The 14,726-nt window shown below is 38.9% G+C and overlaps 1 long non-coding RNA gene across 1 annotated transcript; it reads left to right on the top strand.

Moving 5' to 3' along the window:
* Nucleotides 1–1,396: 1,396 nt before the first annotated feature.
* Nucleotides 1,397–14,173, top strand: LOC122212000. The gene is made up of 3 exons (XR_006198942.1): nt 1,397–1,528; nt 7,942–8,039; nt 13,731–14,173. It is a non-coding gene; the product is annotated as an uncharacterized LOC122212000 (long non-coding RNA).
* Nucleotides 14,174–14,726: the final 553 nt, after the last annotated feature.

The raw sequence follows: 14,726 nt of genomic DNA, 5'->3' as shown, positions 1-14,726 counted from the left end.
TTGAAATTCTGAACCTGCATTATAATTGTTAACCTTGATTTATGACTGAATAAAGTGAACGCTGTGGAAAGACACAACCCGGGTGTGTGCCTTCATAGCATGCTCATGACACAAGGATAGTTTAATGCCAAAAAAATTGAAAACGTAAATGAAATCGATACTTTTCTAGGAAAAAAATATTTATCTCTTAAAAAGGCACCACACCCAGGTGGCTTTGAAGATGAGTTCCTCAAACCTAAGGAATAGATCATTCACACACTAGGTCTATTCCAGGTCATATAAAAAGAAACTAATATGGGTCGTTTTGAGACCTACCCTAAACTAATATCAAAACTAGACAAGGACAAGTAAAGAAAACCATAAGCCAATTTCACTTATGAACCTAGACACAAAAGTCCTATATGAAATACACAACAATTTCATCCAGCAATGTACTGGAAGAATACATACCAGGACTGTAAGGATGGCTCAACATTAGAAAATCTATTATTGTAGTTTCTATTACTGTAGGGTAATGGAGAAAAGCTATATGATCATCTGTAAGACTAATACTGAAAGTATTTGGTAATAAATACCCATTTCTGATTTTAGGAAGCAATAAAACGAATTGGTAAACTAGAAAAAGAACAAAGTGCAATTAATTTTTTAAAAAGGTAAGTGCCAGAAACCTTCAAAAACCCATCATGAACGAAAGGTAAGATGCAATCCAAGTAACTTCGGAAAGAGGTAAGCAAGCCCTGAGGCTAGTAAACAGCGTTGTGCTGGATTCTTCAGAAAATGCAAAATTGTTATTTACAGATGAAATCTTACCTACAAAATCCAAGAGGATTATTAGAAAATAAAGGTTCAGCGAAGTGACCACATAGATCCGCACACCAAACCCCAAAGTATCCTAGGGCACAATAGTCCATTAGGAAGAGCAAATAAACCAAAGCAGCAACAAAAACTTCCAGGAAAAAAACCTAAAAAGAAATGTGCAAAACACCAAGGAAACTGGAAGACTTCAGCTGAATAACGAGGGAAGACTTGAATTAACGGAGAAATATCCACAGTGCTGGATGAGAAATCTCAATATTGTACTGGTATCAAATCTGGGCAAACTAATCTATGGAAAACCAAATCCCAGGAAGCCTCTGCCATTTGGCAGCACTCCACTATAGAATTTGAAATGGAATCCCAAACAAATACCGGAAAAAGGCTGCCATTTGGCGACAATCTGCCTAACGGCTGCAGGTTCCCGACGTCGCGTGCGGAAACGCCCTCTGAAGAGCGTGACAGCCAGTGCAGAACCGCCCCCGCGCCCGCAGCCCCGGCTAAAGGACTCGCGGCCGGATGTGGCCCGTGGCCACGCCCCTCTCTGCGTCGTGGGCGGGGCGCCTCCTGGGTTGCTGCCCCAGCGCGTTGCAGTCGCGCAACGACCGCGTGGTAGAATATCCGGCTCCGTGGCTTTTGCTTCGGTGTTTCCTAGGCATCGTCGTGCCGGGAGTGTCGAGCCCGCCCCAAATGGTCGTTTCCCCTACAGTTTCCTGTAAGTGACGGTCGCAGTCAGTCCAGTGACTGGAAAAGGGCCGCATTGGCGTTTTCTTCCCCTTCCCGTTTCCCCCACCGCCCCTCAACGTCTCTCCCGACCTCTCGGCCACGCCCTGGGCTATCCTCCTCCTCTTCCCAAATGAGGCCGCTTCCAAAGCTCCAGGTTTCCCTAAAAGATAAGACCTTTCTCCTACGCTTCATTCATCTTAGCCGATCTCTGGTTTCTCGTATATATACTGTGGAGGGTGTGTTCTTGGTCTGACACTTCTCCCAGCCCTTCCTCTCGCTGCCACTGAGGGGTCCTGCGGGTACACACCATGGAAACGCGACTCCTCGCCCTTCTTTTAATATACCTTACCTGTCTGCTACAGAATCTTCCCGCTTCCGACGGAACGGACCATCCCTCTCCGCACAGCGCCCTCCTTCCGTCCCCAAACCCTTCTTCTCGTTAAATAATAGCAACAATTAATGAAGGAGTGCCTTAGGCGTTAAGACCCTGACCTAAGCACTTCACAGGCATTATTTTAATCATTGCGACAATCTTTAGGGAGATACAAATGAGTAAACCGAAGCACAGGAAAGTTCAATAATTTGTTCAAGGTGACATAGCATGGAGGTGGTGGAGTTGAAATTCGAATCCATTGCGTAGCTCACTCAAAAGCAGGTGCTGTAGTCCTTTCTCTTTAACGATACCTGGATATCCCCCTGTTAGTTGCTTCTGAGGAATTGTTTCTGAATGCTGTCTCGAGCATCCCTGTTTGTGGAAATTTGGCCTCTGTCTAGTAACTGTCAGAGCTCTCCTCGTGCAGACTCTTGAGAGTTCACATTATATCAGAGGCTAAGATCTGAGCTTACTAATATTTTGTGTCCTCCAAATGTGCTTATTATGCTTCTTAAAAATGTATTCCTAACCCAGTACTCGCTAACCAGCCCTCTTCCTTTGCCTCAGTATGACTTTTTCATTATCACTGTTCTCAGCAAACATTTGAGCAGCTAGTTTATGTAAGACAGAAAAGATAATTGGAGTTTCAAAGAACTCTGAGGTTTAGTTCCTGACCTCAAGGAGAAATATGAAATTTATTCATAAAAAAAGACCAGCAAAATAGCACACCAGCACTCAGTTGCACAGAAAAGTTCTACAGGAGCCACTTTGGACAAATTTGTTAAGTGCTAGATTATGTCCTCATCTGTAAAATGTTAAGGTTAGGCTAGATCATTAAAGTTATGTGACTCTTAAGTTCAGAGAAATGAGTGATTACTACTGATGTGAGAACTGTTGGAGAGGCTGTATTGTGTTTTGTTTTGTTTTTTTAATAGTGTATTCTTGAGACATTATAGAAACAAAGATTAGGTTGAAGGCTTTTCCTAGCACTTTTTTTTTTTTCTTTTTCATTTTGAACATCTGATAATGGTTGGAACCTTGCCTTGGAAATAAAGTTCACATTCATATCACATTTTATACTCTAATTTTAGGAGATTCATGACCCATCCCTCCCTTCCAAAGCTTGCATGTTAAAGACCCCCCTGATTTAGGAGGATACAATGGACTGCAATTCAAAAGGCAAGACTAAACCAGAAGTAGAGGATCCTTATCTTGTAGGCAGAGTGGAACCATTGGAAGTTAAGAAATAAAGCCTGGCAGGAGTGTGAAGGGTGAATTAAAGTGGGAAAAGGCAGTGAGACTGGTTAGGCAGGCAGTGGAATAATTAGGTAGATAGTTTAGGAGATATTACAGGGCTGTGCCAAGCAGTAATGGAAATGGAGGGAAACTGCAAGAAATACTGGCAAGGACAAATCAAAAGGATGTGGTACCTGACTGGATATAGAATTTAAAGACAGGAAGGAGTCCATGATAACAAGGCTTGAGGCCTGTGCAGCTGTAGTTAACATACCTTCTCTTTTTTATCTGTTTTTGATCGTACTGTGTCATTCCTGATGTATACATGTTCAAAGAGAGTATCATTACTGACCCAGTGGATAATAAGGGAATAATATGAACAACTATATACTCACAAATTCAACAACTCAGATGAAATAGACCACTATCAAAGCTACCAAAATGTACCCAAGAAGAAACAGATAAGCTGAATAGTACTGTAACTATTAAAGGAATCAAATTTGTATTTAAAAGTCCAGATGGCTTCACTGGTGAATTTTACCAAACATTGAAAGACAAAATAATAGTTCTACACAAGCTCTTCCAGCAGATAGAAGAAAGAAGACTTCCCAACTCATTTTTATGAAATCAAAATTATCTGAGACCAAAATCAGATAAAACCAATATAGACAAAACCAAATCCATATTTCTCATGAACAAAGATGCAAGAATCCTCAAGAAATTTAGCAGATTGAATCCAACATGTTAGAAGAAAAATGCTTTGTGACCATGTGTCATTTATCCTAGGAATTCAAGTCTGGCTCAACATTCAGAAATCAGTATAATCTACCACATTAACAGACTAAACAGGAAACACTACATGATCCTCTGAATAGATGCAAAAAAAAAAAAAAAAAAAAACACTAAACAAAATTCAACATCCATGATTTTTTAAAACTCAGCATCACAAACCTGAGAGGTTTCATCTGTGCTCCTAAAAATAAACAAATAAATAAATAAATAAAAATTTGGTTCATCCAAGATGAGGTCAAATTCATGTCTGGAGCCCCAAAAAAGAATACAACCCATTTAGAGGTCATTGGTTCTTTAATAGCTATGGTAATGACCATCATCTGAGGACTTCACAAGAGGACTCTCAGGCTGGGACTCCTTGAGCAGTTGAGATGTGCCTGGCCAGATTCTGGCTTTCCAAGCAAAACTGCTCTGGCAATTCAGCATCCCTACGCCTACTCCATCAAAGAGACCACATGGGTAAAATGGCAGAGAGATAATGAAGAGTGAGGAGGGGTGGTAGCGTTTGACATGGTCTTAGTAGTCTCTTCAAGAGATGGCATTCACTACTTTTCTATGCATTTGTTTCTATCTTAAAAATTGTGCATTTTTACTTCAGCAAACAAATAGAATATAACCATAACATTTATAACGTATGTGGCTGTCTTTATATCTCAATGTTAAGAAAAAAAAAACAATCTAGGAATAGAAGGGCTCTGATTAAAGGCATCCACAAAACCTAGAGTTACATCACACTTAATGGGGGAAAGACTGAATGTTCCCTCCTCCCAAGATTGGGAACCTGACAAGGATGTACATTTTCACTACTCATACCCAATATTTTGGTGAAGTCCTAGCAGTTGGAGTAAGGAAGAAAAACAAAAGGCATTCTGATTGGAAAGGAAGAAATAAATTTATCTTGATTTTCAGATGACGTAACTGTCTATGTAGTAAAGCTCAAAAATCTACATAGAGGTCCTAATGTTAAGAAATGAATTTAGTAGGGTGTCAGGTAAAAGGTGAAACAATTGTGTTTCTACACTAGCAATGAACAATTGGAAGGTGACCCACTCCTCTCTCCCACAAATGAAATACTTAGGTGTAAATCTAACAAAATATGTGCAGGATCTTTATGCCGAAAAGTACAAAATGCCAATGAAAGAAAGCAATGGACACCCATACAGTATTCATGGATTAAAGATTCAGTATAGTTAAGATGTCAATTCTTCCCAAATTGATCTGTGCATTTAATACAACTGCAATAAAAATCCTATCAGGATTTTTGTACATATAGATTAGTTGAATCTAAAAGTTATAAGGAAAGATAAAGGAACTAGAATAGCAAAAACAACTTTACAAGTAAAGAGCAAAGTTGAAGAATCCACACAATCTAGTTGTATGGCATACTATGAAGCTATAGTAATCAAGACAATATGGTATTGGTGAAAGGATAGACACATAGACCAATGGAATAGAATAGAGTCCAGAAATAGACCCACAAAAATTGGCCAACTCATTTTTGACAGAGGTGCAAATGCAATTCAATGAAGAAAGCACAGCCCTTTCTATACATGGTGCTGGAAAAACTGGATATCCACATGTGAAAAAATGAACCTTGACCTACATCTCACACCACATATAAATATTAAATCAAAGCTGGATCGTAGACCTAAAAGTAAAAGTTAAAATATGAAACTCTTGAGGAAAACATAAGAGAAAACAATTTTTGTGACTTTGGATTAGGCAAAGAGTTCTTAGATACAATACCGAAAGCACCATATTTAAAGGAGAAGACTGATATGGGGTGCCTGGGTGGCTCAGTTGGTTAAGTGTCTGACTTCAGGTCATGATCTCACGGTCCATGGGTTCAAGCCCCGTGTTGGGCTCCATGCTGACAGCTCAGAGCTTAGAGCCTGCTTCAGGTTCTGTGTCTCCCTCTCTCTCTGCCCCTTCCTCACTCGTGCTCTCTCTCCATCTCTCAAAAAAATGGATAAACATTAAAAAAATTTTTTTAAAAGAAAAGATTGATAAATTGGACTTTACCAAAATTAAAATATTTTGCTACATGAAGGATACTACAAAGAAAATGAAAGGTATGAAAAAGAAAAAGAAAAAGAAGATGAAAGGTATGGCTAAATGTCACAAAAGACTTGTGTCCAAAATATTTAAAGAATTTTCAAAACCTAACAAGAAAACAACTCAATAAAAAACGGGCAAAGTTTGAACAGACACTTCACTAAAGGTATACAGATGGCAAATAAGCACATGAAAAGATGTTCAGCATCATTAATCATTAGGGAAATGTAGATTAAAACCACAAGAAATATTACACATCTATTAAAATGGATAAAATAAGTAACAGGACTAAGTGCCAGCAAAGATGTGGAGAAACCAGAACAGTTGCTACAGGAATGCAAAATAGTACAGCCACTTTGGAAAGCAGTTGTTCAGTTTCTTATAATGAAGTTAAACATACATTTACCATATAATCCAACAATTCCACTTCTGTATGTTTGTCTCAGAGAAATGAAAGCATACGTTAACACAAAAATACGTACATAAATGTTTATAGCAGCATTTTTAGTAATTGTCCGAAATGTCCCAAAGCAAAGCTGGTTCAACATTTGAACATCAGTCAGTGTAATTCACCATGTTAGCACACTAAACAAGAAAAACTACATGAACTAAATGCCGTTCAGTGTGTAAATGGATAAACACATTGTGATTCATCCATACAATGGAATAGTATGCAGAAATAAAAAGGAACAAACTAATGGGGCGCCTGGGCGACTCAGTCGGTTAAGCATCGACTTCAGCTCAGGTCATGATCTCGCAGTTTGTGGGTTCGAGCCCCACGTCAGATTCTGTGCTGACAGCTCAGAGCCTGGTGCCTGCTTTGGATTCTGTGTCTCCCTCTTTCTCTGTTCCTCCCCCACTGGTGCTCTGTTTCTCTCTTTCTCTCTCTCTCAAAAATAAACATTAAAAAAAAAAAAGGAAGAAACTATTGATATATGCAGCAACTCAAATGTGTTTATTAAGCAAAGGAAGCCAATCTCAAATGGTTACATACTGTATGATTCCATTTATTTGATATTCTGGAAAAGGCAAAACTAAAGGGACAGAGAGCACACCAGTGATTGCTAAGGTTTAAAGGTTTTGAAAGGGTCTGACTGCAAAGGAGTAACATGAAGGAATTTTTTGAGATACTGGAATTGTTCTGTATACTGTTAATGGTTGTTAAAAGAATTTATGCGTGTGTTAAAATGCATAGTACTGTGTGCACACACACTCATACTGTATGCAAATTTAAAAGTAGATTTTTTAAGTTAAAAAAAAAAAAAGCACTGTAGTTTGTCCAGAATCTCTCTTAAAATCCTACCCTTGACTTCGACAATCCCTCCAGCCACAATGCCAATTTTTCTGTATAAAACTGTGTTTCATAAAATATAGTTTATGTTTCTTGGCTCTGTCTCCTTGCTTACCATTCATTCTTTCAAAACATAGTTTAAAACCTTCAGCAACATAATGCATGCACATGATTAAAAGATCAAGGAGTGTGGACGGTTTATGATGAAAAACAATTGTCTCCATCCCATTTGCTTTCTTCTAATTTTAGATTCAAACCTTTGACAAACTGAGTTGAAAAAAAAAAGAAATATAAGCAAATGCAAAGACTAAAAAAAGTTTATTATTATAATAAAAATTAAAAAATAAAGGATATATCAACAGATATATTGCTCTAAAAACTTAGAACATGAAAATGTTAATGACTCTGCTTATGTAGACCTATAAATCTGTCTACAACCCAGTTATACAAGAAATCCAAATTTATTTTTCTATAATTCTTATTTTCTTTTCGAAGGCTTCACTCAACTGGAGAGGGATGAAACCTGCTGTCTGCCAATTTGGAGTTTGAGGGATGGGGATAGAGAGATGAGGAAGCAGGGAGTGGTTTTCATGTTTCCACAGCATGGGTGGGGGGAAGATACTCAACTAGACTTCAGTGTTATCTGTTCATTCAGGTACCTTTTGAGATGTCCGTCGTTCTGTCTGGTCCTGCCATTGATCCATGCTATTTGCTACTGAGATGTCTTCATTCCTGTCTGCCTAGTCCCATCAGGTATGGTGGCTTTCTCTCTGTTACTTCCATGTCACGCCATGCAGGGATACCAAATGCAAGGTGATTTAAAGCCTGGTCAGCATAATCTGTCCTCCTGCTCATTTTTTCTCTGGTATCATGTTACTATCCCACAGCTCAGAGTATAGCCTCCCTTTCCCCCGGCCTTAGATTCCTCGTATTTGCATGGATCCTTACTACTTCTCTGGTGTCCAATGAATCAGAGTACAGGGTTTATCTTTTTGAGGTCTATCAACTTGTATACTCCTATCACTTCCCCACAATATCTATTTTCTTCTTCCTTAGTCTGAAAATTTCTTTCTAGTCTTGTTGCAGCTTGGGGTGGGGGTATGGGGAAGTGAGACTCAGTCCAATTCTCTCCAGTTATATTTCTCCCAAATATTGTATCTATATATGGAACCTTCTCTATTCTCCTAATGGCTTACAATTTTAGAAATCAAATTCAGGAAGAATTCTTTTTTTTCTGTTTACTACCCTGCTTTATTCTGTCCCTAAAACAATGAGCTCACAGCTGCCTAGCTGCCTACAAGGAGTAAGGAATAAGAGAAGGAATAAGAGGGAGGAGAGGTAAGAAAAAGATGAGCCAAAAGGAGAAGAAAAGTTGACATTTCAAAATATTATCCAGTCGCATAAAAACATGTTGAGATGACAAATTGGTAGAATAATGTTCGCTAATATTTATCAAACACGTACTATGTACCAGATATTATTTTAAGAACTTTAGGTGTATCAACTAATCATCATAACAATAATTAAATAGGTGCCATTACTGGGGCGCCTGAGTGGCTCAGTCAGTTAACCGTCCGACTTTGGCTCAGGTCATGATTTCGCGGTTTGTGGGTTCGAGCCCTGCATCAGGCTCTGTGCTGACAGCTCAGAGCCTGGAGTCTGCTTCGGATTCTGTGTCTCCCTCTCTCTCTGCCTCTCCCCTGCCTGCTCTCTTTCTTTCTCTCTTTCTCTCTTTCTCAAAAATAAATTTAAAAAAATTTTTAAAAATAGGTGCCATTACTATTCTGATTTTACAAATAAGGAAGCCGAGATACCAGATGGATTAATTCAGCTAAGCTTTGTTCAGTAGTGTCCCAGCTTGTGTTCAAACCCAAGAAGTCTGGCTCTGTAGTCCACCTTCTTAACTACCATGCCATTGATTCTCAAATGACCTCTCCCAAGGGCTATTTGGAAATGCATGGGAGTATGGATCTAGCTTTCCTAATAACTGGGGAGTGTTACTAGCATTTGGTGGTTAGTGGCCCAAAATAATTGTCCTGTTATGTGAAGGATGATCCTGAAAAATAAAGAATTGACCCATCCAAAATGTAAATAGAACTCTCATTGAGAAACACTGCAGTATAGTACCTCTGAATTGCCAAGATTGACTCAAAGAGTTAACAAAACAAAACTTCTTCATGGGAGAAGTCATAAATGTTATCCAAAACACAAATTGATAGGCAGATTTTCCACTTAGTTCTTTTAAGATTTTCAGGGAATAGGTGAGTCCCATATTATATATGATAATCTCCTCCAGAATATGAAAGGATATAGAATACCTTTTAATTGATTTTATGAAGCTAATGAAACACATACAAATTAGATTTTGAGATATATTACTAGAGACAAAGAGGGACATTTCATTATGATAAAAGGGTCAATATATCAGGAATGTATACACACTATAGTGTGTTGAATAGTATCCCCTTCAAAACTCATGTCCACCCAGAACCTTAGAATGGGACCTTATTTGGAAATAGTCTTTCCAGGTGTATTTTGTTAAGATTAGATCACACTGGAATCAGGGGGATAGGAGGAACCTGAGTCCAGTGACTGGTGGTGGTGTGAGAAGAGGAGAAGAAGGGTGTTGTAAGAAGATATGAACGAGGGGGATCATGTGACTATCAAGCCAGCAACCGGAGTTATGTGCCACAGGCCAAGGAACATCTGGGGGCAGGAGAAGCTGGAAATGGAAAGGAAAGATTCTTTCCTCGAGCCTTTAGAGGGAGAAAATATTTGCAAACCACACATCCAGTCCAATATGGTATTAATATTAAACATTTATAAAAGGAATTCATAAATTCAAACCAAAAAATAAAACCCCCAAAAAACCCAATTTAAAAATGGGCAGAGGACTTGAATAGACATTTCTCCAAAAAGACATGCAAACGGCCAACAGGTACATGAAAAGGTGTCCAGCAACACTCCTCACCAGGGAAATACAAACCAAAACCACCATGCAAGAGTGGGGTGCCTGGATGGCTAAGTCGGCTGAACGTCTGACTTGATTTTGGCTCAGGTCATTATCCCAGGCTTATAGGATCAAGCCCCACAGGCTCTGCACTGGGTATGAAGCCTGCTTAAGATTCTCTCTCTGCCTCTCACTTTGTCCCTCCCCCTGTTCTCTCTCTCTCTCTCTCTCTCTCCCTCCCCCTCTCAAAAAAAAAAAAAAAAATCCCTCTTTCTCTCCCTCTGTCCCTTTCCACCTCTCACGTGTGCTCTCTAAAATAAAAAATAAGAAAAATATTTTAAAAACACTAAATCACAATGAGATATCCCCTCATACTTGTTAGGATGTCTGTTATCAAAAAGATAAGATAACAAATGCTGGCAAGGTTGTTGAGAAAAGGGAATCTTTGTATACTGTTGATGAGAATGTAAACTGGTACAGCCACTATGAAAAGCTGTATCGAAGTTCCTAACAAAATTACAAATAGAACTATCATATGATCTAGCAATCTCATTTCTGGGTATGTAAACAAAGGAAACAAGATCACTGTCTTGAAGACATACCTCTACTCCCAGGTTTCTTTGTTTTTTAAAGCTCATCTGTTTTGAGAGAGAGAGAGAGCATACATGAGCCGGGGAGGGTTAGGGAGAAAGGGAGAGAGAGAAAACCAAGAAGACTCCACTGACAGCCAGTGGGAAGCCCGACACGACACGGGGCTCAGTCCCACAGACTGTGAGATCATGACGTGAGCTAAAATCAAGAGGAACACTTAACTGACTCAGCCACCCAGGCGCCCCTGTTTGTTTGTTTCTGTTAAGTAGACTCCACACCCAGCACAGAGCCCAGTGCAGGGTTTGAACTCATAACACCGAGGTCAAGACCTGAGCCGAGATCAAAAATCAGACACTAGCCACCTGCCCCACTCCCATATTTATTGGAGCATTATTCACAATAGCCAAGATACAGGGTGTATCTTACCTTTTGTGACAATATGGGTGAAGCTGGAGGGCATTATGCTAAATGAAATAAGCCAGTCAGAGAAAGACATATACTGCATGGTATTACTTATGTGTGGAATCTAAAAAATGAAACGTTGAACTCATAAAAACAGTAGAGAAATAGTTGCCAGGGGCCAGGTGTTGGGGGGGGGGAGAGAGAGAGAGAGAGAGAGAGAGAGAGAGAGAGGGGTTGATAAAAGGATACAAACTTTTAGTTGCAGTAAGAATAATACCTAATCTATTACATAGTAACTGCAGTTGATGATACTGTGTCTATAATTAAGTTTGAACTTAAATGCTCTCACTAAAAAAAAAAAAGAAAAAGTAAACCTGAGAGTTGATGGATGTGTTAATCAACTCTATGGTGGGAATCTTTTCACAATGTATACATATATCTAATAATCACATTGTACCCTTTAAATATTTTACAGTTTTGTCAGTTTACCTCTGTACCTGAGAAAAAAATATTGGTACATGGCTAGATGGACAGGTCAATGAACTAACACAAGAAAAAAAATACAGACAGATTTGATATCTGATAAATGAGTCACCTCAAATCAGTAGGGAAAAGTTGGCTTATTTAAGAAATAGTGTTGATACAACTAGCTATCTGGGAAAAAAATTAAAGCCAGGTCCATACTTCAACCTTGTATTCAGGTAGGTTCCAGATGGATCAAATATCTAAGTGCAAAAAAAAAAAAAAAAAGAGAAACCAAAAAGAGTCGCAAGAAACCACTAGGAGATTATTAAAATAATCAACTGGAGAGTAATGCAGGGTCATTGAGTGCAACAGTCAAGAAAGAATTCTTGAGACATTTACGGCACAACTTACTAAGTTTATTTAAACAGCACGGGGACACGACCTGTGGGCAGAAAGAGCTGCACTTGTGCTGTGTGAGGCTGGTGGTTATGTGCTCAGTAATCAAAGAGAAGGGCCCATGCAGGGAGTATCAGATTACAAAAGTTTCTTCAAATTTCTTTGAATTTCTACTTGTAAAACTACTTTTGCAAGATTCCTCTGGTGCTTATCATTCTTCAGTATTAACTATCGGTGAGATATACAGGCAGTCAGGAGACCCTTAAAGAACGGAGCAAGCAGCACGTTTTTGATCCTTATTGAACCTATGCAGGCTTTAGGTCAGCCTTCTGGGCTAAGGGTAAACATTTTTCGGCTTCTGTCCCTCATCAGAGAGGAAGGCCTTTGTGAGATGTGTATATCTCACAAAACCCAGAAGCCATGAAATAAACAATGATAAATTATATCAAATACACATGAAACACCTAGCAGTCATACTCCTACATATATTTTCTGGGTAAATTCATGCACTTTTATTCCAGTATACCTTCATGTACAAGAATGTTTATGGCAGTTTTGGTCATAACAGTCAAAATATAGAAAGAAGCCAAATATCAATCAACAATAGAATACATAAATAAATTATAATACAGGTGTATAGTAAAGAATTTAACCTTGCCCAAAGAGAGATCTAACCTTTGCCCTTGACTTCTGGGTGGTAATATTGAAACCCTTGGAATGTCTTGCCTGGTAGTGTCTTTGTTTGCTTAGGGGCCTTGGATCATGTGATTTAGGATGGGGCATAGGCTGATAGTCAGTTTCAGGTGGACCTCCAGAGGGGCTAGAGATTGAGACCAGCCATGTGGGTAGTCAGTCATGTCCATGTAACAGAGCACTAATAAAAACTCTGGATACCAGGGCTTGGGTGAGCTTCTCTAGTTGGCAATACTCCATGCATATTGTCACACATCATGCTGGGAATCCCTAACTTTTCAGTCCATGTCAGAAGTGAGTGTGCTCTTGGGGATCCTGGAATATCCTTACAATGGGATACATTGCAATCATAAAAAATATTAAGGAGGGGCGCCTGGGTGGCGCAGTCGGTTAAGCGTCCGACTTCAGCCAGGTCACGATCTCGCGGTCCGTGAGTTCGAGCCCCGCGTCAGGCTCTGGGCTGATGGCTCGGAGCCTGGAGCCTGTTTCCGATTCTGTGTCTCCCTCTCTCTCTGCCCCTCCCCCGTTCATGCTCTGTCTCTCTCTGTCCCAAAAATAAATAAAAAACGTTGAAAAAAAAAAATTAAAAAAAAAAAATATTAAGGAATCCTTTTCTTACCGATTAGGAATGGCCTTCCAGTTATTAAGTCACAGACTGGTGTATAAAATATGCTACTGTTTATGGAAATGGTGGTGGAGGAAAAAATATTTATACCTATTGGCCTATAACTGGATACAAATGTTTCTGATACACGAGAAATTTGCAAAACTTGTTGCCTTTGAGAAAAATTAGGTGGATGGTTGATAGGTGTGGAAAGGAGACTTTTTAACCTTTTAAATTTTGAACCATGTGAACATAATCCTTACTCAAAAGTAAATAAATTTAAATAAAGAAAGTCTATGTATCTCTATTTTATTGAAGCAAATGATTATTTTTTTCTTTTTAGGACAAAAGATGAATCATAAAAAAAGAAAAAAAAGAAGTAAAAACAAAAGGAGGAAACAACCACATGTTAAACCTTTCTGAGGCATTGTGCACATCATGTTTAAAGAGTTTATTTTGTGATTGGTTTGCATTTTCACTGGTTTGTCATGATTACAGTCACAGTGTCCAATTTGTTAAGGAAAAAACTATGTGTATAATTTTGCTTGTTGATTGCATGCAATGTAAATATACTTTAAAATTTAGATTCATAGTGCTATCTCTTAAATATCTCTATCAAGATTAGTAGAGCAGACCCACATACTTCAAACCATCAAACAATGCCAGTTGGATTATTTTTACCTCTGTACCTTGAGAAAGATGGCATTCAGTAAACAGTTGTCTCTTTTCAAATTTTATTTTTTTATTTTTTTATTTTTTTTCAACGTTTATTTATTTTTGAGACAGAGAGAGACACAGCATGAACGGGGGAGGGGCAGAGAGAGAGGGAGACACAGAATCGGAAGCAGGCTCCAGGCTCTGAGCCATCAGCCCAGAGCCAGATGCGGGGCTCGAACTCACGGACCGTGAGATCGTGACCTGAGCTGAAGTCGGACGCTTAACCGACTGAGCCACCCAGGCGCCCCTCAAATTTTATTTTTGAAAATACATATTAACATAGTTTCATATAATGATACTAAACTCAGTATAATTGATACACAGAATTGCAAGTCCTTAGTAAAGGAATCTGTTGAAAGTAAAACCATGTCCAATGACTCTCAAAATAAATATGATCAAAGCAGCAAAGATGGTTTTCATCTTGTCTTCCATTTTCTGTGGAACAGTTCGGGCAGTAGCTGCTCTTCCCAATCAGGGCCTTAAAATCACATTTTAAATCTCTATGTAAGAGCACATAGCAAACAGTACTGTATTTGTTGCCAATGATAAAAGTTGAGCTCTCAAGGAAAAACCAGAATTTTGGTAAATCTGTATCCACTACTCATTTTCCCTCTTTGTCTTA

Source organism: Panthera leo, chromosome F3, assembly GCF_018350215.1.
Source record: "Panthera leo isolate Ple1 chromosome F3, P.leo_Ple1_pat1.1, whole genome shotgun sequence".
Classification (NCBI taxonomy): Eukaryota; Metazoa; Chordata; class Mammalia; order Carnivora; family Felidae; genus Panthera; species Panthera leo.
Note: the sequence above shows the minus strand (reverse complement) of the source record. Positions and strands in the feature narration are given on the sequence as shown.